The 22141-nt window shown below is 35.0% G+C and overlaps 1 pseudogene; it reads left to right on the forward strand.

The window, feature by feature from the left end:
* The first annotated feature begins 21278 nt into the window (after positions 1-21278).
* On the forward strand, positions 21279-21760 carry LOC141559439 (cofilin-2 pseudogene; annotated as a pseudogene).
* The last annotated feature ends 381 nt before the right edge of the window (positions 21761-22141 follow it).

Here is a 22141-nt window from a genome sequence, read left to right on the forward strand (position 1 = left end):
AATTGGATCCTCCTGACTTCAGGTCTGACACTATCCACTGCAAATTATTGGCCCCCATTTCTACTTGAGTTTAGCACCAAATACTGCTTTATGTAACTCCCTAAGACTGTACTTTGCTGAGAAGGTACAAACTGGCATTGATGGAGGAAATTTCCCCATCTTGGGATGACAGTATCAGTGACATCAAAAGTCTATTCTTGATTTACTTGTCATTTGGACTTTTGTCATTTGTGGCACTTAGAATAAAGATTGCATCATGTAAGCAGTCCTATGACAAGCTGTCATAGAAAACTTCCTTGCATTCTTTCATACCTTTCTTTCTCTTTCATACCGTTTCCAACTTAATAAGTAGCAGGGTTGCCAATATAATGAAATGAGAATTTAATATCCAAATTGGCTAATTAATGGAGCTCTTCTTGCTCCTGTATATTTCTTGTCTAGGGAATTAAAGTTTTATTTTTCAATTAAAATCTTGAAATCATCTTCAGTCTTGAGCAAATCTTTTAGAAAATATTTCTTTACTCTTGCCACCCAAATATAAATCATAGGATCAGAGATTTTGCTTGAATTGAAAAAAAGACCTTAAAGGTCTTAAAATTTAACTCTCTCATTTATTAAAGAAGAAAAAAGAAAAAAAGGGCTCTTTTTTCTTTCACTACAAACTTTGCTCTTCAGGTGAACTTGTCTTCCAGTCCCTCCAAGGCAATGTAGTCATTTATGTGGTGATAATACTTAAGGAGGTTATGACTTCTATATTAACTTCATTCCAGGGAAGAAAACTGACCAGTGAAGTGGAACAGAGATTTTGGATTCAGGAAAATAGGAGTTCAAATTCAGCCTTAACCATGAAGGTTAGCTCTGTATAGTGAGGAGAGGAAGAGAAAGTGAAGGTTGGGGCGTGATCTGCATTGGGGAAGAGGAAAGTTTCTGGTTTCTATATTCCAGAGAAATAATTGAGGCAAAGAGCTGCTGTTGGATGCTCTAATCATCAAAAAAAAAATTGAAAATTGGAAAGGTTAAGCAGAATGTGTACCTGAATCCTTCCCCCTATATCTAATCAAGTCTTGTGTAATTTTCCTTTTTCTTCATTTTTCCTTGAAGGTTATAGGCAAAACTGCAACTTCTGCATTCCATGTTTTATGCTTGTAATCAAGGTCATAGAACATGCTGCCCCTAAAGGGACAAGCCAGCTTTAAGTCAAGATGCCCCTACCATGTTAAAAACAGAAAAACAGCCCCTTGTTTCAGTCATTTGGCCCCCTTTTATGTGCCCTTTTCTAAGATTTATTGTTCTATGTTAGCACAGTAGAGAACGGGAAAATGCCTACTGAAAACAGATGACAAAACAAATCAGGTAACAATAGCTAAAGGTGTTAGAGATACTAAGTTAATTTAATTTGTCTTTTTATTCACTTTTTCCATTAATAACTACTTATTTTCTTTTCACCTTCCCCTTCTTTGGAAAAAGAAAAAAAAACATTTTATACTCTTGTAACAAATATGCCTAGTCAAGTGAAATAAATTCTTATGTCAACCATGTCTAAAATATGTCTCATTTTGCCTATAACTGTGTGAAATTTTTTTTATTACTGTGTACTTCTTGTGAATTTTAAATTTGAAATATTACTTTATCAAGTTTTATAAAAATGTTATCATGCTTTCCCAAATAGCTAGAATGTATTAAGCTATCAGTTCAGAATTGTGGTCTTGTCAAAACTGAGTAGCAATGTATAGCTGTGAGAGTTGGATTGTATGGAAAGCTGAGTGTTGCAGAATTGATACTTTCAAATGGATAGATGGATATCAAGGTATCAAATCAGTCAATATTTAAAGAAATTAATTCAGGTTATTTTACTGAAAGGTCAAACACTGAAGGTGAAATAAATACTTTGGCCACACAATGAGAAGATGATACTCATTGAAAAAGACCTTGATACTGGGAAAAACTGAAGGCAAAAGGAAAAGGAAAGGCAAAGGATGAGATGGCTAGACATTATCCCAGAAAGAAACAGAACATGAACATGGATAGACTTTGAGATCTAGTGGAAGATAGAAGGTCCTGTGTATAATGGTCCATGATAGGATCGTGATGAGTTTAGACCAACAGTAAGTTATCAATTCAAAATTATGAGACTGCCATAAGTGATTAAGTAAGCAGGTTCCTAACACTTAACTCTTATCTGATTAATTTTAGATATAGGGAGCAGGTATGACTGGCATTTCAGCTGGGAAATTCTATTATGTTTCTTGTTTGGTTTTACAAATCTGGGATCAGAGTTATTTTAATGTTTGGACAAGTCATCCCATTTCATAGCCTAAGGGGAATATGATTGGAAGATTGTCCTAGTAGAGAAATTTTCTTCCCCTCAGTTCCCCTCCTCTCCCATGCCCACCCTCCCTCTTTAGAGATAAAGCATTAAGGCAGCTCTGCCATAATCAACAACAAACAGTTTTAGCTCTGTTAAGTTGGGGAACTAATAAAGACACTCCTCAGGTGAAACTTCACCCAAGAGAATGTGGTTGTGATGCACCAAGCTTCTCCAAGCAGAAGAAACAGAGCCCTTCCTTCCCCAGAACATTAATCTCTCCCCCCTCAGATTTACACTAAATCAAAGGCAATAATGAGATTTGCCCTAAGGTTTCTACAATTTATTTTTTCTCCTTTTTTAAAAGGCTCCGCAGCTTTAATGAGCTGCAGGTGCCTGGTAGCCTGTTCCAGCTAATGGGTGCTGAGGAGACATATCCACACTTGGCAATTAAGTTTCCTTAGTTCCTGCTTACTTGTAGAATAAAAGGAAGCTCTCTTTGAGATGCTTTTGGCCCAAGCAAATGATGAGGATGCTTTTTCCAAAGCCCTGAAATCATGCACTGAAACCTTATATGTCACATCCAAGGTGATACATCAGTGAACACTCTGAGCCCCAGGAGAAAACCATCAATAACATCCCCCTAGCATGTTTATTATACAGTAGGTTGTTTCGAAATGGCAGCCATCCACGAAACCTTTATGACTAGCTGGGGAGATTTGCACTAATGGGGTCTGGTTGGTAGATAGCTGCTAGTCGTTATTTTCACTGACTCCTTTTGCTTTTTATGAGCCTCTCATGTACAAACAAGGCGACAGGAATCTTTTCATCTGATTCAGGATGTCACCCTAGCATAATAGGGGGAGAAACATCCACAGTGGGTAATTTCTTGGGGATAGTTATTGGTATTTGCTAGTGAAGAGAAAATAAAAATAGCTTTCCACTAGAGAAGAAAACCCTCTTCGAGCCACCTGAGGTTTCTCTGAAGAAGTTGAGCACCATATTTTAGTCTCTCAAAAACACCTCTGAGTTCAGATAGTGAAAAGGAAAGTGGCAAAGAAAAATGTGTCTATTGGCTTTTTTGTTGGAATGGAGTTTGGGCACCAAGTTAGTTTCCTTGCATCTTTTTTTTTTTTTTTTTTTTTTTTTGACAAGGGTAAGGAATCCATTCTACTTCAATTATTTGCCATCTCTTCTGTCCACCCAATATTCTAGGGTCTTTGACTGTGCTGTGTATGGGTAGATTGATATTTTGAAAGGATGGGCACAAATTCTGTCACTGCTGACAAAGGGATGTGCAGAAACTTTACTAACCAATTTTGTTTTTAAGGCAAAAATATAAAATTGGGTACACTCAATCTTTCCATTTGATTTAATTTTGTTATTCTCATTTGAAAATTTTTAATATATATTTTCTTTTCCCCCAATTAATTTGCTTTTCAACCAAGAGTATACAATATATATCAAAATATATGTTAAATCCAATATATGTATACATATTTATATAGCTATCTTGCATTACAAGAAAAATCGGATCTAGAAAGAAAAAAACAAAAACAAAAACAACCTGAGAAGGAAAACAAAATGCAAGCAAATAGCAACAGAAAGCATGAAAATGCTATATTGTGGTTCACACTCAGTTTCCACAGTCTTCTCTCTGAATGTATATAGCTTTCTTCATCACTGAACAATTGGAACTGATTTGAATCATCTCATTGTTGAAGAGAGCCACGTCCATCAGACTTGATCATCGTATAATCTTGTTGCCATGTGTAGTGATCTCCTGGTTCTGCTCATTTCACTTAGCATCAGTTCATGTAAGTCTCTCTAGGCCTCTCTGAAATCATCCTGCTGGTCGTTTCATATAGAACAATAATATTCCATAACATTCATATGCCATAATTTATTCAGCCATTCTCCAATTGATGGGCATCCATTCAGTTTTCAGTTTCTAGCCACTACAAAAAGGACTGCCATAAACATTTTTGCACATGTGGATCCCTTTCTCTTCTTTAAAATTTCTTTGGGATATACACCCAGTAGAAACACTGTTGGGTCAAAGGGTATTAATAAATTTTTGAGTGTTGTTCCAAATTGCTCTCCAAAATGGTTGGATCTGTTCACAGTTCCACCAACAATGTATCAGTGTCCCAGTTTTTCCCACATCCCTCCAACATTCATCATTATTTTCCTTATCATCTTAGCCTATCTGACAGGTGTATAGTGATATCAGAAGGTTGTCTTAATTTGCAGTTCTTTGAGCAATAGTGATTTGGAGCACCTTTTCATATGACTAGAAATAATTTCAATTTCTTCACCTGAAAACTGTCTGTTCATATCCTTTCACCATTTATCAAATGGTGAATGGCTTGAATTCTTATACATTTGAGTCAATTCTCTATATATTTTAGAAATGAGGCCTTTATCAGAACCTTTGAATGAAAAAATGTTTTCCCAGTTAATTGCTTCCCTTTTAATCTTATCTGTATTAGTTTTGCTTGTATAAAAACTTTAAAACTTGATATAATGAAAATTATCTATTTTGTGATCAATAATGATCTCTAGTTCTTTTTTGGTCATAAATTCTTTCCTCTTCCACAGATCTGAGAGGTAAACTATCCTATGTTCTTCTTATTTGTTTATAATATCATTCTTTATGTCTAAATCATGAACCCATTTCAACCTTATCTTGGTATTTGGTGTTAGGTGTGGATAAGTGCCTAGTTTTTGCCATACTAGCTTCCAATTTTCTCAGCAGTTTTTGTCAAATAGTGAGTTCTTATCCAAAAAGCTGGGGTCTTTGGGTTTGTCAAATACTAGATTACTATGGTCATTGATTATAGTTCCTATTCCTAACCTATTCTACTGATCAATTACTCTGTTTCTTAGCTAATACCAAATGTTTTTGATGATTGCTGCTTTATAATATAATTTTAGATCTGGTACAGCGAGGCTACCTTCATTTGCTTTTTTTCCCCCATTAATTCCCTTGAAATTTTTGACCTTTTATCTTCCAGATGAATTTTGTTGTTATTTTTTCTAGGTCAGTAAAATAGTCTCTTGGCGTTTGATTGGCACTTGATATAGCACTAAATAAATAGATTAATTTAGGTAGTACTATCATTTTTATTATATTTGCTCAACCTATTCAAGAGCATTTGATATTTTTCCAATTGTTTAGATCTGACTTAATTTGTGTGGAAAGTGTTTTGTAGTTTTGATTATATAGTTCCTGACTTTCCCTTGGCAGATAGATTCCCAAGTATTTTATACTATTGACAGTTATCTTAAATAGAATTTTTCTTTGTTTCTCTTGCTGTTGGATTTTGTTAGGGCTATATAAAAATGCTGATGATTTATGTAGATTTATTTTGTATCCTGCCAATTTGCTAAAGTTGTGGATTATTTCTAATAGTTTTTTAGTTGATTCTCTAGGGTTCTCTCAGTATACCATCATATTATCTGCAAAGAGTGATAATTTGGTTTCCTCATGATCTACTCTAATTCCTTTAATTTCTTATTCTCTTTTTGCCAAAGCTAGCATTTCTAATACAATATTGAATAGTAATGGTGATAGTGGGTAACCTTGTTTCACTCCTGATCTTATTGGGAATGGTTCCATTTTATCACCATTACATATGATGCTTGCTAATGGTTTTAAATAGATTTTAAGGAAAAGTCCATTTATTCCTATACTCTCAAGTGTTTTTAATAGGAATGGATATTGGACTTTATCAATTTTATCAATTGCTTTTTCTGCATCTATTGAGATAATCATATATTGTTATGGGCCAGAGCTTGAAACAAGTTCTGTACTTAGTACTTAGTTCACACCTTTAAAGGAGTCCATACCTTTAAAGGAGTTCAATCATTGGTTTTCATACCTTTAGAGAGCATATATAAGGAGTTCACAAGCCCACTAAAGGACCAGCTTACTCTTGGACTTCCAGAAGTTCCACAAGCCCACAGAAGCCCACAAGCCCATTCTCTGTAAGTAGGAGTCAAGATTCATTCCAACTTCCACCTTTGTGCTGGATGGAGACATTTGGAGAGAGCTCTCGGAACCAAGGAGAGAGATAAGGCTCTAAGAAAGCTAACCAGGCCCCAGAAAAAGATTCAAGACTTTGAAGAGACAATAAAGGATTTGAACTTTAACTCCTGGTTGCATTTGGGATTATTGAACTGAACTGAAACAAAGGCTGCCTCCAGAAACTCCCTAAGAAACCTGCTCCCAGAGAACATTACATTTTTTAGAGGAGAGAACATTATATTTTGGCGCCTGAACGTGGGGCAGACAGGATCTTGATTTCAGTGGAGAAGCCTCTGATCCTGATCCAGTGGAAAAGTCTCTCTGACCCAGAAATTAGGGTGAGTACAACAATGAAATTTTGTTAAAGAGCTAAAGTAGAATTTCAGCTAAAATGGGACAGAAGTTTAGAAAACAGCCTTCTGTTTCTCTTCAAGGAAAATGTGTAGAGAGCATTGTCAGGGTTATGAAAAGCCAAGGGTTGATTATAATTTGGGAGCAGATCACTGAATTTTTAGAAACTGTAGAGTACACATCTCCTTAGTTTTCTATGGAAAAAGAATTGGATCTAGACAAGTGAAAATTAGAAGGAGAACAACTTTGTGAATACTACAATAAAAATGGACCTGACTCAATTTCCAAAGATACACTTAATACATACAATCTAATACCACTGGCTTTAGGAAATTATATAAGTTATAGAATAAGGAAAAAGAAGAAAGAGCAGGAGGGGAAGGTGCCAACTAAATTAGGTGAAAAGAAGGAATCAGATAACGGAGTTAAGTATTATTCTGAGTATGGCACTTCACAACAGGAGCATTTCCCATCTCCTCTTCCCTTAATTAACCCTTCATGAGTGGAGGAAGAAGGAGGAGGGAAGGAGCAGTAACACAAACAGAATCACCTATGAAGCAGCCTATGAGAAAATTAGAAAAGGCATTGGTTAAGGCAAAAAATGAAGGAGAGGATACATCTGATTTAAAAATAAATGCATACCTTGTAATTGAAGAGCTTAATTCTTCAGATCAAAAAAGGAGAAGATACACTCCTTTTGATTTGGATAAAATTAAGGAATTGAAAAAAGGTTGCACTCTTTATGGGGCTACATCATCTTATGTTAAAATGTTACTAGATAATTTGGCTACCACAAAAAGAGCTGTTACTGACATTTTTGCACATGTGGTTCTTTTCCCTTCTTCATGATTTCCTTGTGATACACGCTTCCATTTGCTCAATTCTTATTTTTAGTGTATTATTTTCTTCAGCAATTTGGAATTATGCTCAAAGGGCTACAAAGCTGTGCATATTATTAGATTCAGCAGTGCCAGTACTGGGTTTTATATCCTAAAAAGATCATAAAAGAGGGAAATGGATCCACATGTGCAAAAACGTTTATAGCAGCCCTTTTTGTGGTGGCAAGAAATTTGAAATTAAGTGGATATCTATTAACTGGGTAATGGCTGAATAAGTTGTGGTATATAAATGTAGTGGAATATAATTGTTCTATAAGAAATAATGAGCAAGCTGATTTCCGAAAAGCCTAGAAGGACTTATATGTGTCATGCCACAGGCTCCTTTTATTGCCCTGACTCAGTTTCCCTAAATTGTCCTACCTCAGTTTCCCTAAATTGTTCTGCCTCATTTCCTTGAATTGTTTTGCCTCAAACCCCCTGATTGCAATCTCCTCCTCCTTACCATTAGGACTGACATAATTTAGGGTTGGCTACTCAAAGGTTATAAATTGTAAATGTGTAATATAAAGATAAGGGGGAGTTTAGACATCCTGGCTCCTAAGTCCTTCTAAGTTATCAAGAATTTATTGTCCTCAGCCCCCACTCTGTCAGAAACAGATTGATGGTCCATTCCTGGAAATTCCCACCTTCACTAATGCTCTGACTCCACCTATTGCCCTTGTCTCCCCTGATCTTGGAGCCATGTATATAAAAACAATTGGAATCTCACATTTGCTGCTGCTGCTGCTACTGCTGCTGCTGAATGCTTTGAGACATCAGCCCTGGGACCAAAATGGATCCTTTAGTCCCAGAAAATCTTTCCCTCTCAGAAATCCAAATAAAATATTAAAACCACTCTAATCTCTATCTTGCCTCAGTTTCTCCAACATTACACATGAATTAATGCAGAGTGAAGCAAGCAGAACCAGAAGAACATTATACACACAGTAAGATTGTATGATGATCAGCTATGACGGACTTAATTCTTCTCAGCAATACAGTCATCTAAGATAATTTCAATAGACTTGTTTTGGAAAGAGCCATCTGCAACCAGAGAGAAAACTACGGGGATTGAATGCAGATCAAAGCATACTATACTCACCTATTTTGTTTGTTTCTTATAGTTTTTCACTTTTGTTCTGATTTTTTTTCACAACATGACTAATATGAAAATATGTTTTAAATGATTGTATATGTATAACCTATATCAGATTGCTTGTTTTGGGGATGAGGGAGATAAGGGAGAAAGGGAGAAAATTTAGAATTCAAAAATCTTACAAAAAAAGAATGTAGAAAACTATTTTTACATGTAATTGGAAAATAAAAATACTATTAAATGAAAAAAAGAACTGTTATTTTTTTTTACATTATCCCTTTTTCTTCAACATTGTTGTCCTTAACATTTTTGAGTCATTTTTATGACTCATTTTTCATAAAGGTGATTCTTTTGAAATTGAGGGAATTAGATGAGTGTAGAAAGGGAAAATATGAAAAAAATGAAAAATAATAAGTAAAGAGACATAGAAAATTTTTGTGTTATAGAAAAAAAAAAGGCTGAAACTGAATGAGTTGTCTTTATATCAAGTTAGAGGGTGACCAAATTTTGGAGATTAGTACTATCAGTACATAAAAGAAGAGATTAAAGGTGATTTACATTGTTGAAATGGTTGACTATATAGTTGATTATAAACATAAGAGCATTAAATCAGAAAAAAACTATGAAATTAAGGGAGACATCAAGTGACTCTAAGGGTGCTTTGAGGGCAAAAAGTGTGTTTGGGAAGAAGTAGGGAAGACAGAAGATAAATAAGATGATTGAGATAAGAGTGAGAATTGGTAGGAATTTCTAAGTATAAAGTGAAATAGTTTTGGTTAATGGAGGAGATCTAAAATGTAATTTTTTTTTTACATTTTATTGTAAGGATGAAAATGTAGTTATCCCTCCTATCTAGTGGGAGTTAGGTATGGCACTTCTAATTCTAGAAATTCATACAAAATATTTTGGCCCTCCCTTTGTACCAGAGAATAATTCTGAATTACTATGTTAAGAGATAAAATATGTTGACATTCCATTATACTATGCATATATTTATGCATTTTGAAATTATTTCTTTATTGTCTACTGGCATTCAAGTACAGTTTCTGTAAAATTGTCCCAAAATTCCTATTTAATTTCTTTTGTGGACCCATGCTATATTGAAACCAAGATAGGAATAGCTAAGTGTAATGAGACTTGAGGGAATGGATTAAAGTATAGGTTAGGAAAGTCAACAGTAATGATGGCAGGGTTTCAAGTTTAACCATTCAGCAAGTATCTGTTACATAGCTACCATTACATAGCTACCATTGTACTAGTCGCTAGGAATACAAAGCTGGAAATGAATTAGTCTTAGTTTTCAATGGGAAAAAGCATTTAAGTGCTTGCTATGTGCTGGGCATTTAAAGCATCTATGTATTACATGCCTTAAAAATATTGTCTCATTTGATTCTCACAAGGTGATTACGTTCTGATGGAGGGTACAACAGCATAAATCCAAGCAAAGAAAAGCTAGATACAAAATAATTTCAGGGAGAAGAGTACATTAATAATTTTTTTGGGGGGAAACTAGATGAAGCCTTAAATGGGATTGAGGGAATCTAGGCATTCCACAAGGTAGTGATGATTGTAGACTTTGGGGACTAGTTGGATAAAGCTATAGAGATGGGGGAATAGCATGTTGTGTATAGGAACATATAAGCATGGTGCTGAAGTCATTGAGAAATGACTCTTTTTATAGAGGGGATTGTGATGGAGCAAAACTACACACTGCTATTTAAAAAATAGTTTATTATTAGGTAATAAAATTAAGAGGAGAGGGGATTGTAGGGATTTATTATTATTATAGAAATTCACATGTAGATAGCTATGTATGACTTGCAAAATGCTTTTCTCACAACAACCTTGAGAAGAAGTCAGTGCAAATATCTCTAGTTTTCAAATGAAAAAGTCTCAGGCAGACAGAATGACTTGTTAGGGTCACATGGCCTGAAATGACTCAAATGATTTCTGATGGGTCCAGTACTCTTTCCACCGTGTACATTTCCTCTTTCTAACATGTACCAATCTGAAGGTAAAAGAGAAAAAAATAGAACAAGCTAAACTGATGTCCTAGAAAATACTGCAATATAAGGAAGAAGTGTATGTTTCTCTCAGAACAAGATTGCAATGGTGATGATTAAATTCTTTTTGACTTTCCCTGTAAAGCTTTGGTTAAGTCTTCCAAGTGAAAGTTCATCACTAAAACAAAACAAAACAAAACACCTTTTTTTAAATGTTAGTTGAAATGCTAGAAAAAATTAGACAGAAAAGGAAAAAGGAAAAGTCAGGGATTCAAGTCACTGTCACCTGTGCATCTCCATCCCTCTCATTCTCATTCTTCTGCACTGTCAAGCACAAAGTGAAGTTGAACACTTCCTGCCTCTCAGAGGAGAGCCCATTAGCCGTGCAGTGAGCTACTTTTTATCTTCAGGAGGGAACATATTCTATTGTTTACATCTGGAAAAAGGATGGCAGGTAGAAATTGTGGTTCTCTTCTTAGCTCTCTCAAAGCCTGCGGTGAGAGAGGCTGTCATGGATGCCCGCTGGGCAGCCGAGGGTAACCAGTATAAGCCTGGAAAATTACCATTGAGAATCCCCAAAATAGATTGTTGACATGATGATCATTGAGATCAACCTACATTTTATCTTGTAAATAATATTTTAATAAGGGGAAGTTTTATGATTCCTTCAAATATTTTCTGTTTAAATCAACCCAGAATCCTGTGGTTGTTTTGGTGGCAGTATAGTACAATGGAGAGTGCTGGCTCTAATCACAAGATGTGAGTTCTGAAGCTACTTAAGTTACTTACTATCTCTGAATGAACTTAAACAATCACTTAACTTCATTGAGCCTCAGTTTCCTCATGGTCTGAATTTATGAGTCTATTAGAACATATTTTCTACATTAATCATTGTCATTGCCCTTGTACTATCAGTCTTGTTTCCTCAACTAAATTTTCAGAGGACAGGGATTGGGCTTTTTTTCTTTTTTTGGCATATGTTAGAATACTTGGTACATAGAAGATATATAAAATATATCTGTTGATTGATGAGGGTGAAAAAGAAATACTGAAGTGTCAAATATAAGGTTTTTAAAAAAAGAATAGAGTATGAATTTAATTAAAAGATGTGTCTTTTGCAATTTTGGGGGATGGTCATGGAGAAGGCATTTAATTCTTTTTGCTTCCTCTTCTCTTCAGAAAAGGGGTGAAGCTGAATTGCATCTAGGTGTCCAGTCTCATCTCTCTAGGGATCAGTTTGTTTTTGCAGTGACCCATTTTCTTTGACATGTGAGGATTGGCAAGAAGATCAGAATGGCTGTGTAAGTGAATGCTGAAGACTATGGAGTTTATTTGGTAGGCACTGGGGAGCCAATGGAAGCTTTTAAGCAAGAGTTTGATGAAATCAAAGCTATATTTCAGAAAGCTATTATGCCAGGAAGAATTATAGAGAGTAAAATGGTAGGGGAGGGGATATGACATTGAAAGCCAGGAAAACATTTAAAAGATTATAAATCAGGTAAGAGATAATAAGAGTTTCTAATAGGGTAGTATTAAAGGGAAAGGAGGGGAAGGTTTGATCATTGTCATGAAGTAAAGTTCATTGTCATGAAGTAGAATGAATAGTCCCTGGAAGGGCAGTGGAAAGTAGACTAGAGAAAGAGAAAAAAAAAAAAAAAACCGAAAGGATTTGATTATGGGTAACAGTGGAGCTCTTAACAGAAAAAAGGAAATGTCAGGAGGAAAAGCAGGTGGGAAGGAAATGAGTTTGAAAAGAATTGTACAAAGTTGAGGAAGATGATATAAATCCATTCTTTAGTAAACTTGAATTGACTAAAGCTGGTCCCAGGCAAAATGGAATAAACTAGAAATTTGCTATAATGTGTTTACACAATGGAAATTCTTTTTATAATCTGTTTATATGAAGATTCTGATGGTTGGAAAGTATAAGCATTGATTTCACATCTCTGGGAATATAAAGAGAATATCTGGTAGATCAGATTGAGGAAAATTTTCAGTATTAACCCATTTTACTCATGCTCAGACAGACCTGGTCTATTTTTAATGTAACTATAACGAAAGGCAATTTCATTTCCTTTTGTTATAGTCATCTTAATTAGAGAGTCCTTAATGTGGATGTTCCCTAAGGATATGTTTTATTCTCTTTCCATGGTCTCTTAAATTCCAATCCTTCTTTAAGGATCTTCCCAGTTATAACATTCTACAAAATTGAGTTAAAATGTTTTAGCCTTATCTCATACTACTTCCATTCACATACTCTGTGATCTAGTAAAATTGGGCTTTTCTCTAGCTTCTGAACATTCTTTGTACTTTTCCACTTCTGAGCATTTGTTCATGCTTTTTCTTATGCCTGGAATGTCCTCACCTCCTTCCTTTTATCTACTGAATTCCTACCTGTCCTTTCAAGTCCAACACAAATGCCATCTCCCTCATTCTGCTTCTTTTGTTCTCCCTCTTTCAGAAATGGCTTATCCCTCTCAGATCTTATATTACACCTCTTATAATTCCCTAGTCATCTAATTAGTTTGTGCCAAAGATATCTGAGTATATTTTGTCATACTTCTACTAGTCGATAAGCTTTAAGAAAACAAGAACCAAATGTCAGCTAAACTTTGTATTTCCCTTAGTACCTCACATAAGTTCTCGGGCAGAGGGTTGTACAAAATGCTTGATTTGGAGTAGGAGGAAATGGGTCCAAATCCCATTTCTGTCACTTAATGACTGGCAAGTCAGCTCTATGACTTTTTTTCCTCATCTGTTTATAGCATGCATAATTTGACCCATTTTTGCAGAGTCAAACAGCCACACCTTCCCTTTAGGACTCTAAACAATTTCTGAAGCCTTGGGAAATATTTCTTCTCTATTGCCATTCACTTGAGCCCCTATTGGCTATATTTCTCCCACTGTTAGATGCCAGTGAAGCCAGTTAAGAACCAGTTAGGGTTCTCATTCTTTTAACCATGTAATACTCCCTAGCTTTGATTGGCTTTTTACCTAGGGATATTTACTTTGAAGATATAACAAGTACAAAAGTAATAAAAATATTTTCCTATAATACCTCTGGAGCATACTCTTTCCTATTTTACTTAAGACTCTGAGAAGAATGGTTTATCCTTAGTATAGTTTCTTCAAAGTATTGGCCCCACCAAATTTCTTTATGTCCAAATAAGGTATGGGTTCTTTCTTTCTTTCTTTATTTTTTTTTGAGGCTGGGGTTAAGTGACTTGCCCAGGATCACACTCTAGGAAGTGTTAAGTGTCTGAGACCAGATTTGAACTCGGGTCCTCCTGAATTCAGGGCTGGTGCTCTATCCACTGAGTAAGGTGTGAGTTATTATCTCAGCTATCATTAGTCTGGGTTTTGAGGGCAACTTATACATTTTTCAAGATATTGAGGTTGGACAGTTTGCAAAACCCAGATATTGGGACATTGGGGCACTAGGACACCTAGATATCCATTCTCTTGTCTTTTTAAAACTCACAAGTAGTTTTCAGTTCCTTCACTTAATATAACTAAAAACAAATGCAGAGATAAACAAGAACTGAAGCCCATGTATCCCAAAAAGATCATAGTAAAGGGAAAAGGCCCCACATGTACAAAAAATATTTGTGGCAGACCTTTTTGTAATGGCAAGAAAATGGAAACTGAGTGGATGTTCATCAGTTGTAGAATGGCTGAATAAGTTATTCTATATGAATGCTATGGAATATTATTGTTCCATAAGAAACAATCAGCAGCATGATTTCAGGAAGGCCTGGAGAGACTTACATGAACTAATGCTGAGTGAAGTGAGCAGAACCAGGAGACCATTGTACATAACAAAATTATGTGATGATCAACTCTGATGGACATGGTTCTTTTCAACAATGATTTGATTCAGGCCAATTCCAGTAGACTTGTGATGGAGAGAGCCATCTACAAACAGAGAAAGAATTATGGGGACCAAACATGGAAGACAACATAGTATTTTCACTTTTGTTGTTGTTTGCTTGCTTTTTGTTTTCTTTCTCTCTCTTTTTTTAAAACTATTTTATCTGATTTTTTCTTGTGCAGCATGATAATTGTAGAAATATGTATAAAAGAATTGTATATGTTTAACATATATTGAATTATTTGCTGTCTAGGGGAGGGAAGGATGGGAAAAAATTGGAACACAAGGTTTTGCAAGAGTGAATGTTGAAAACTATTTTTGTATATATTTTGAAATTTTAAAAAGCTCTTTAAAAAAAGAACTGAGGCCCATTTTCAGGGGGCAAATTACCTTAGCTGGGAAAAGGTCCAAGGTCGCTCCTTTTAAGCTTTAGCTTTCACAATTTACTATTGGTCAAGGAGTCAAACCAAGAAGGAGGTGTCAAAAAGAACCTCCCAGTCTCCTGTCAATTGTTGTTGTTTGTTCTTTGTTCTCTAAAAGGATGATGACATCAGAGAGGTAATGCTGTGACATGCAAGTGAATTGGATTTAAATGAGGAAAAGCTGTGCAAGATCACCTGCCTCACTTTCCCCTCAAGAGTCATCTGGGTCCAGTGGCAAGATATAGAACTGGACAACACATATGGTCCAGGATGCAATGGGAGGTCTCAGTTTGAATAAAGCAACCCCATCTTTCCTGACTAGTTCCAGAGCTTTTTTCACTAGTCCTACTAGCACTTGTATTTTGTGATATTAAATGATATATAGAAGTTATGATACATGCTCAAGGAGCAGTTAAAAAAAATTCTCTGAGGTTCAGAAAGATTGGGGATAAGCCTCAAGGGGGAAACTTTATGGAAGATGAGACATTTTTAAGAATAGATGAACATAGAAATGGTTGTTTATTCTATAAATTAAAAAAAATGAATAGAAATCTCAGAAAGCCATAAATTTGGCAGAAAGTATTCTAAGCAAAGCTGGCACAAATGTGCTAGAGTATTTGTAGTGTTTGGGGAATAGAGACTCTTTTAGTTGGATGCCGTGAATGAATGTTAGAAGGGATAGAGAGAAAGGGACTGGATCTATAAAGAAGGAACTTCTAGATAAAGGTACTTCATTTCTGCCAATACAAATTAATGCCATTCCTGCATCTCATGGTCCTTGAAATTTGTGGTTGGCACTGAGAAGTTACCAATGCAATATGGACTAAAGGCAGGACCTGAATGTTAGAAATGAAACATAAATATTGGACTAGTGTTGTAAACTCATGTTGGGGTCATTGTGGAGAACCTTTGACATCAAGCTTCAGTCACTGGTCCTTTAGACCATGGGAATTTTGAAAGGTTTTTAGCTGGGAAGTATAATATTATCATCTGCCTTTCCCCCTTTAATATGTTTTTCTTAAAAGGTACAAGGATATTTCATGGAAAAAATAGAGGATGTAGACTATGCAACGGATTAATAAATTGTATGTGATATGTTAGTCAGTCAGTAAGCAAACATTTATGAAGGATTTATTTATTATTTATTTAGATAACATTTCATCACCATTTCTTTAGGATAGCAAAATTACCTCTTTTTTTCCTCAAGTCATTCCATTCTATCTCTATCTTTTTCCAAATGAGAGAAATATAAATATATAAAAATATAAGACTGAAAAAGACATTGTACATCACATTGCAAAATATCTAAGGATAATTGATTAATGAGTGCTTTTGCCAGATAGGTAAGTAAGACCACCTCCCCTGTGTAACAGTAAAAATTCACTTTTCCTTGGAATTTAGATATGCTGGCCAGATTTTGCTGGTGTATCAACTACTCTGTGAAAGTAAAGGCACTTTCAGAAGCTACAGAAATCCCCCAGGCTACTACTGTGCTGTTTATTTAAGTATCATTGTAGTGATGCCCTAATGACTTGAAACACAAATTTGTTCTCTGGGAGAAGCTTTGCAAATACTTATCTCACTAAATAGAATGTGATAATATTTATAAGAAAATTTTACAGGAAATAGAACAACATATTATTCTTTAATAAGGTAAACTTTCATCTACACTAATGGGACGCATTGGGACAATCTAAAATGAGATAATAAAAAAAAATCACTTTAGGCTTTGGAAACTATTCTGTACTGAAATGTGAATTTGTCTTGTATTATGGGATTTTACAACATTTCAACCAAAGATATAGAGTTTGACTATGCAAGTCTGACTGTCCATCTTTTTCATCTTACCTCTTGCCTTACTTCCTTTAGTATTGTCTTCTCCCTTCTAGAGATAACTAAATCGTTTCTCAGACCAGATGTGATTTTTACAAAGAATCAGAGCTAATTTTTTTTTTTAAAAGCAAACTTGCTGGTCTGTACTTTCCCTGAGGCAGAGAAGTAATTGCTTTGGCTTAGAATATTCTCCTTCTGGGCTCCTACTGGACTCCAATATTTTCTGGTAAACAAAGATTCTATTTGTATGAGCAAAATGCTTTACTTCAACCCAAGACATTTATCATACACATGCATACATACTCATTAATCTATCACAGTGTTTGTTATAGAAGATATAATACATATCTTCCATAACAGATATATATATATATATATATATATATATATATATATATATATATATATATATATATATATACCACAGATATGTATGTATATATGTGTGCATATATGTTATATACTAAGCATTATAAGGATTCAAAAAATTATAAAAAATAGCAATAGTCCTAAAAAATTTCACAATCTCACTAGGGGTTTGTGACATAGGAATGTAGAATAATAGGGAAAGAAGTTTAAATGGTAGTCTTTAAAAAGAAATCAAAAGCAGGATTTGTGTACAGCCACATGGACTGTGTTAAGTGTAGTTTCCCTAAAGAACAAATTATTTAAGGATCACAAGATCAGCATGGGAGAGACAATCTAGGAATATGGAAGTGTCTGCAGATAGGAAGCATGGGGTGTAGTTGTGCCCAAGTAGGGGAATTGATCTCAAATAACTGATAATGATACTTCTACCATAGACTGATTATAATTATGAGCAACTGGAGACTTCTTTTTATTGCTGATCCACTTATGGGGTAATCTATTTGGACAGAAATTGATGCTGCCTGACTGTGTCTTCCTCATGGCACTGCTTAGATTTGAAAAAAAAAATTCCATTTCCATTTCCTTCTTTCCCCTAACATATCACTCAATGGTAAACTGTCATCATTTTCATTTTGGAGTTTTTAAATCTTTTAAATTTAACTCTTTTTTGAATCTTTTAAATCTTATTTAAATGAGCTTTTATAAACTTTACTTATCATTTCATGATGGGTTTTGTCTATAGATAAACCAATTTTATTGCATTCATGTTTTGAGACAGAAAAATAAGCCTCATTCTTTGACATGCTACTCCCCTACTTCTTGGGTTGCATGAGTATAATACAGAACTGGCAATAGTGGCCCAATGCACACACAGTGTGATCTGCCTAACACCATCCCATGTGGGATATTCCTGGGAGAAAATAATAGTGCCCTGTCTTCAGAGCATTCACAAGTATTGTATGAAAATTTCCTGTTAATTTACTGTGTGATGATTGAAAACCTTTTAATTGGCTGCTGAGCCAAACTTTGTATACTAAGGATTCAATCTCTTGAGGAGGAACTCAATCTCTCTTTTGCTGGGTGGTGTTCAAGAAAGGACATGTTGGGGAAAAGGCAGCCCCATTAGTGCAGTAATCACCAACAATTAACTTTGAGGAGGACACACCAGAATAAGAACTCAGGGCAAAAATATTATTAAGAGAATCGCCACAACTCTTCAGGATGATTTTAGAAGCCTGAGGGGGAAACATAATCACCCTCATGAGAATTCAGCTTGTTAATGTAAGTGGGAGTCGGAGTAAGGACCTCTTAGAGTTTTCATGTGTTCCAAAAAAGCACATGACTTTTTAAATTCAATCTCCTGTTGAACTGAGAGGAATTCCTGACTTTTCTTAAGGGAGTCTAAACAAGCTACCCAAGATCTAAGCCTGGTACTTGTGCTTAATAGCATTATAGAAGAAGGCAATAAAACAGCTTTAATCTCATTTCTGACCTCAAGTAGCTTGAGCTCTTTTCATAATTCCAAATTTATTAGAAGGAAATTCGATCTTATTTTAACATGTCAGTTATCTTCTCCCCAGAAAGAAGATTTCTTTATGCTCTATCTTATTTATCAGTTGAATGACTTTCTTATAGTCCTAGAGAGAAATAAATTCAAATCAATGGTATTGTTCCTTTTTTTAAAATTGGAAACTTCTTATCACTGTCTTGTTACAAATGGTAGCTCTGGTCCTTTGGAGGATTTCACAGTAATTCCTGCCCTATTTTCACCAGAAGGTATTTCTAATGGGAATTCAGATGATGAATCCCTTTAGGAGTTTCTGGTAAAGATCCAGATTAATTTCTGTAAATATAACAGCAATAAAAACATCTTATAAGCCATGGGCAAAACTGTCCACTAACTCCCCTATGGTAAGCTGTCCATTAAACATGATGAAAGCCTGGTGGGAGATAGAAACTTTTTATAGCACTTTAATGACCTGTGAACTTTTTTTGGAATGAAGTACAAGATTTTACCTGAAGAGAGGGGAGAGTTATGGATAAACATATTCAAATAATATCTTTAAAATATAGAAGCTTTAGTATCTCCAGTAAATGTTTGCCTTTGTCCAAATAAAATACCACTCCAGTATTAATGGTTATCAAAATGTTTATTGCTAATGTCTAATGAGGCTGTAATTTTTGGCAGAAACAGCTTCAACATATGCCATCAATCCTATAGCTATTTAGGTCTGATTTTGTTTCAGTGAATCATTCTGGCAAATTCAGGAAACCATTTTATCTGTTATCTTAGTTCATTTTACACACAGCACCTTTAAAACTAAAAAATCATATATTTTATTTTTGTTTTCGTGCTTTACAATAAATATGCTCTAATGGGAAGATATGTTTACTATACTTTATTTAACATGGTCTTATAATTATATTATCTGAAACCAAAGTAAAAAAGAGCCAGGGATTTATGGGCTGCCATCCAAACCAAGACTCCCTTCCTTCCTTCCTTCCTTCCTTCCTTCCTTCCTTCCTTCCTTCCTTCCTTCCTTCCTTCCTTCCTTCCTTCCTTCCTTCCTTCCTTCCTTCCTTCCTTCCTTCCTTCCTTCCTTCCTTCCTTCCTTCCTTCCTTCCTTCCTTCCTTCCTTCCTTCCTTCCTTCCTTCCTTCCTTCCTTCCTTCCTTCCTTCCTTCCTTCCTTCCTTCCTTCCTTCCTTCCTTCCTTCCTTCCTTCCTTCCTTCCTTCCTTCCTTCCTTCCTTCCTTCCTTCCTTCCTTCCTTCCTTCCTTCCTTCCTTCCTTCCTTCCTTCCTTCCTTCCTTCCTTCCTTCCTTCCTTCCTTCCTTCCTTCCTTCCCAGCATTTAGTAAGTGCCTGATATTTGTGCTACAAGAAGGATAAAATGACAAAAAAAAAAACACCTAAATCTTTCCTGCCCTTACTTTGCTTAGTGTATGCTTAGGCCTATATAAAACTGCCATTGCATTATTGAAAAGGAGGAATTAGTTTATATTCTTGTGAACAAGTTGGGAATTCTGAAGAGGAGAAATGATAGTTCAGAACTTCTCTAAGATGTCTTCACCCAAGATAGATAAGTCCTTTTGAAATACAAGTCATGCTGTGGTTATTGGACTAACTTTTAAAATACTATATATATTAGAGATTCAAAGAACAGTAAGCTCCCAGGTGAGATATTCTATTAAAGTTTTCAAGTGTTAAGAGAAATGTCTTGGGCAGAGATTGAATTGTTACTTTAGACATCTGAGGAAATCTAATAAGAAAAATGAGATATAGCAGTCAGTATTATACTTAGCATTTTGAAGATAACTAGTAAGGGTACCATATTTCTCTCTGTTGCTGAAAAGGCTTTATCCAAAGTCTGGTCCTGGTTATTCTACAATAAAATAATCATTACACCCCCCCCCCCCACACACACACACACTGCAGTGTGATACAGTATAGTCAAGTTGAATATTTTGAGGATCCTCCATGAAGTTCTCCTTTGATGTCTCATCTGGATTCACAAGAGCTATATACAAATTGTATCAGAGGGCTTTAATTATGATCCCAACACAGAATCTGCTTACTTTCTGAGGGTCACCAAGCTGATCATATGGTGTTTGAGTGTGGCCATGAAAAGCCATGAAACAAGTGATAATCAGTTCTGTATAGCTCTCTTTGCTTTCAGCAGAGATGGTATCATAATGGAAGAAAAGAGCAAAAGTGCAATGAAATAAATATAAATATAATATACTACAAATAATAAAATAAATACATTATAGATTTATATCATATATAATATATATATAATAAATAAAATAAAAAATAAAGTATAATAAAAATCACATGGTTTCCAGACTATGGAACGACTTATAGGTAACTAAGTTGGCTTTTTAAATGTAAATTCCTCATCCAATGAAAATGAATATTGCTGGAGGAACTAAAGTATATCAATTTTGATATTCTTGCTCTAAATCAAGGATTCTAACCATTTTATTATGGAACCATTTGTAGTTTGATAAATAGGATGGACCTTTCTCAGAGTAATGCTTTAAAATTTATAGAAAATGATGGTTTTCCTCAGTGCTATTAAAGAGGATCTGCTGCCATAGTCTTTACCACCTCAGAAACCATGGCTTCTGGAATAACTGTGAATGACATGAAAACATATTAATGACATGAAAATGAAGAAATCTACTCAACAGGGGATTAAAAAAGGAAACAGTTTTCTTCTGCTTAAGTGATGACAAATACAGATAATTGAGAGGAAGCAAAGCGTATGTTGATGGGTGAGATTAGCGATACTATAGCGAACCTCTACACAACCTTTGTAAAGTTGCTACCTCTGAATGCCAATATGTTTTAAATGATGCTACCTATGAAGTAAAATAGTCTGTGAAAGAAAGCCTAATTTTTTATATTCTGAGCTCTTGAATGTGGACCTTTAAAAAAGCAATATGATTTATGCCAGTTCTAAAGATGCCATTAAAAAGAAATTTACAGGAATTAAACATGAGTGGCAAATAAATAGCTTGGATGATATTAAAGATTGTTCGATGCTTAGAGAAATTAAGAGGCAGTGTAATGGTTTCACTCGAAGGAAGACCTTTATAAAAATGACATTGAAGTGCCATCTTACAAGTAGCTTTCATTTGTGTACCTCCTTTAGTTGGAATAGTGTGAGGTTTTTGTTCCTAACATACTTTCTCAGAAAACATAAATGAGGTGTTAGTAATTTAAGCAGCCTAACAGTGACTGCCATTAATTAGACTGTTTCATCCCGATAGTTATATGAAGAACCCAAGGTGTGACTTCACATTCCATTTTAGCCAAAATAAATGCATTATATGCATCCCTTGCAGAATTAAGATGAATAACATAGTCAATATGAATAACTTAGAAAATTGAACAGGATTAGCTAATTGAATGAATTGAAAATATGATCCATTGATCAGATGCTAAACTTCATTCAATATTACTTCAAGTTGTACTTGA

Source organism: Sminthopsis crassicaudata, chromosome 3, assembly GCF_048593235.1.
Source record: "Sminthopsis crassicaudata isolate SCR6 chromosome 3, ASM4859323v1, whole genome shotgun sequence".
Lineage (NCBI taxonomy): Eukaryota > Metazoa > Chordata > Mammalia > Dasyuromorphia > Dasyuridae > Sminthopsis > Sminthopsis crassicaudata.